Source organism: Rattus norvegicus, chromosome 8 (assembly GCF_021556685.1).
Source record: "Rattus norvegicus strain SHRSP/BbbUtx chromosome 8, alternate assembly SHRSP_T2T, whole genome shotgun sequence".
NCBI lineage: Eukaryota > Metazoa > Chordata > Mammalia > Rodentia > Muridae > Rattus > Rattus norvegicus.
Genome location: NC_141541.1, coordinates 130486155 through 130490182, shown reverse-complemented (window position 1 = coordinate 130490182; position 4028 = coordinate 130486155). Strand labels below are relative to the sequence as shown.

Genomic DNA, 4028 nt, shown 5'->3' with positions numbered 1-4028 from the left:
AGTTCACCGCGCGCGCTGGCGTGTCATCAGCTTGCGCCTCTCCCCACCGCGCCTGCGCGTCATCAGCCCGCGCGGTGGCCGCTCCCGCAGCCGCGGCTGCCGCCACTGCCTGGAGCTCCATGGGCCTCTCCTTCGCGCCGCCCCGTGTGAGGCCGAGTCCGGCAAGCCGTGGCGCCCGGTGCCCGAGCCATCGCGGACGCTGGAGGCTGGGCCCCGGGGCAACAGCAGGCGGCGCGGGACTACGAGCTGCCTCCAGATTGACGGTCAGTGCGGTGGGGAAGCCACAGAAGGAGGGGGGCGCGGGGCCCCAGCCGGGACTCGCTGAGAAGCGCGCAACCCGCGCGCTCGGGCCGGAGTCTAAGTAGCCGAGCGCGCGCACGTGAGACACCTCTGGAAGGCGGAAGTCGTGTTGCCCATGAGGGACCATCTCCTCAATCCCCTCCTAGTTGATCCTTAGGATGGTTGAAGAAAAGAGACCACGGATCCCTCGTTAGGTCACTGGTCGGGAAGGGTCTGGATCAGGAGTGGGGCGCCAGCTTCTCAATTTTTCTCACCCCTCCTTTCACTCCAGGGATCAATCTTTCTCTGTCCTGTCTTCCCTTATCCCTTCCTCCACTACTGCCCATCATCAAATAATGACCCAGAGGATTGCAAATTACCTTTGCTCCTTGCGGTTGCTGGAGTATTGTCCCAAAGAGAGTAGGTAGAGTGTCTCGCGCGCTTCGGGATGCCTGGATGGAAGGGATCGCCGGGGAAGACGGACAGCTGCATGAAAGAAAACCGACTGTGGGAGGATATAGGACTTAGGTTATCCAGAAAGGATGCCTGCAAGGTGAAGCTGGGGTTATTATAGTGAGGGGCCCTTTAAGGAAGAGAGAGAATATGAACCAAGTTTTAAAGGGTCTCTATGGGGAAAACGGGGGAGAGTTGGTAGAGACTTAACTTACCCGGTGTTCTATTTTTGGCAAAAGTGACCTTTCAGCTTAATCATCAAGATATGAAAGATGCTGACCACCCTATGCTTTTAACCCCAGCGTTTGGGAGGCAGAGCTAGGCTCTGAGTTCTAGGTTAGCCTGCTCTACATAGTGAGTTCAAGGACAGCCTGAGATACATAGTGAGATTCTGTCTCAAAGACACCCACCCCACCCCCCAAAAAAGGCCTTTCTTCTCTTATGGCTTCACAGCTACTTAAACAAATAAACAGAACTTCTGATGAGAGTCTTCCAGGGCAGAAGGGAAGGCTCTTGTAAGCGTAGCCATTGAGCATGGTGATTAGAGTTGTCATGGTGGATTACAGACGATACTGAGATTGCAAAAGTAACAGGAAGTACCTGACTATATTCCTAGATACTGAACTGTTAACTGCTGAGCCCTCAAATAATAGTTGTTTCTTGATAGACTGGACATGAATCTCCTGCGTCCATATATAATACACAGGTGTTCCTAAGAATCCTTCCTGTAGGGTTGGACTCTGCCCTCTAGGGTAAGGGAAAGGTGGAGCCAGAGGGTTTTCTTTTGTGGAGGAATAGGTGTCACACTTGATATAGCACCTAGACACCATCTATGTTTGGTTGGACAACTAGATTCTGTGTGAGGAACTGGTGAAATAGCAAGGGACTCCTGCTATTAGGGTATCTCATGCTAGAGATTACTGGGAAAAGAGGCCATTTTAATAGTATATAGTGGGGCGGGGGTGAAGATTGGAAAGTCAGAAAAGATACTGGAAGAAAGTTTGACTCGAGTTTAGCTACCATGAGTAATTTTCCTGGGAAAAAGAGTTTCCACATATCTTTAAAAGTATATTAGTGGTAGAACAGTAGCATGTGCAAAGGCCCTAGGTTCCCTCCCCAGCCCCACACGGGCATATCCTACCCCCTGACAACTGACAACAGGTGCTTTGTGAAGAGGAGTCAGCGTTATTTATCTGGTGACTAATTTTATGAGTAATATATGGTGTTAGTTTCAGAAGACCTCAAGAAACATAAACAGTGGGGTTTGTATTCTCTGCTAGAACATCGCTTCTGTCACTAGTTATTTTTCCTACGTGTTACCAGAGCATTTTCATCATATTGATTAAGTACATTAGATGTCTTTAAGCCTCATAGTTCTTATTGATTGAAGCAATTCAAAGAATATATTAGAACCAGAAAAATGAAACAGCCACGGATGGCACATTATATTGTGTTATTCCAGTTTGCTTCCCCATTTCTGTTGGGGTTTTTTTGTTTGTTTCATGCTGTTTTGTTGCTATGTCTTTTCTAAAGCCCTGTGCTCTATTAACTTTCTTTGACACTGTGTAGTGCTTACGGTATGCCAAGAACTTTACAAAGATACAGTTCTAAAAATAACCTTATGAGGGCAATTTTACAGTGTGGGAAACGGAGGCACAGAAAGCATAGGTATTTGAACATAACTAATATGTAGCACATAACTAATATGTAGCAGAGGCAGGATTTGAGTGGAGGCTTTGTGGCTCCCAAATGTCACCTTCTGTAGCCTCTCACAAACTCCATGTCATCTACCAGGGGACTTAAAGCAGAACGCTCATGTTTGTTACGGGGCTGGTACTATCCTGCCCCCTATCCTGTAAAATACTGCTCAATTTCAATTAATCAATTTTTGATGGTGGTGCTGGAGGCTCATGAGTCCTGGGAAAATGTACTGTCATTGAGTTATGTCCCTAGGCCACAGATTTAGTTCCAAAAGCAAGGATGGATGTTCTAGCATGAATTTACTTCTCTTGAATCCTCTTTCTAGAGAAGAACACAGAATGTGATTAAGTCCTGTCCCTGTTTAATTCACTTTATCAGATAAAGGACAAAGTTATGTACAAGCTAAACTCCAAATAGCTAAGAAGAGAGCCTTCCAGAGCAGAATCTGGTATATTTGGAATGAAGGGAAGGGTTGAATGTATAATTTGCGTGCTTAGAGAGCCAAACATTTAGGAAATATCCTAATGCCTTTGAGTACCTGAAGTTCTCATGGACCGAAAAGCATGAAGAATTAGGCACTTGCTTAAAAGTTTAGGATTTACTATATATAGCTGAGGAGTCCAGGCCCTTGAGCTAGTACATGAACCAGATAGTAAAATGAAGTACTCAATTGAGCTGGTTGGTAATTAGGGCTGTAATAAGGTGCTAATTGTTCAGGTTAAGCACCAAGTACAAGAGGGAAAAGAGCAGCTGCTAACAGCAATAACATGTAAAGTAGAAGTAAATATGTCCCACCCACCGGAGTTCATTAAAGCTATAAAAGCTATTTAGCAGAAGAGCCTGGGGCAGTGCCATGAACTCTTAGAAACTCAGCAAGGGGGTGTTTGCTAAGGATCTGCTTCCTTTGCACACTTTGCATTTGTCCTGCCTGGGCCTTATTTATGAATACTAGATAACCTTTCCTAATCTAACCATGGATCTGCATGTCTTGTCCCAGATCTTGTGGCTTGGGACTATAGTGATGGAAAAATTGATAGCAATACATGAGCCACACTTATTTCCTACTAGAGGAAGGCCCCTCCATGTTTCATGTTAAGAGGCTGGCCAGTCTGAGTTTGAGGTCCTGTGTGAGAAAATGAGTCACACATCCCAATTTCCAGGTATACAATACACCACCCTAAGAGCTGTGCTCAAAGACTGAGTCTAAACTGAGGATAATATTTCAGTATTGACCTAGAAGGGAAAGGAGGTTGACACCATGCAGCCTCTAGTTACACTTTTGAAAATCGTTTGCTTTCCTCTTGGGAAATTTCCTGAGTCACTTAGCCAAGTTACTCCTGGCGGTCAGATGCGAAGGCAAGAGAGCTGGAGGCAAATGTTGATGCTTTCATCATCCCAGCCCTTTGCAGGGAAGTTAGGAAGTCATATTTTTGTAGTCTCCTGAGACCCGTGGCCTTCAGAATTCACAAATACTTGAAGTCTTTGGATTTTTTTTCGATGACTAAGGACATTGATTATCTCCCATTCAGGATCAGGGGTGTGGGAATACCTTGGGTTAGTTTAGTCTCTTACCTTACAACAGTTTAGTGCCCTAG

At 46.0% G+C, this 4028-nt stretch overlaps 1 protein-coding gene across 16 annotated transcripts in view; it reads left to right on the top strand.

The window, feature by feature from the left end:
• Nucleotides 1-64: 64 nt before the first annotated feature.
• Zdhhc3 (zDHHC palmitoyltransferase 3) overlaps nt 65-4028 on the top strand; it is a 58724-nt gene continuing 54760 nt past the window's right edge. For 13 of the 16 annotated variants that reach the window (XM_087561590.1, XM_087561605.1, XM_087561600.1 and 10 more), the window contains 1 exon segment: nt 65-263. The gene's annotated coding sequence lies outside the window, so the exon portion shown is untranslated. 16 annotated transcript variants of the gene reach the window in all.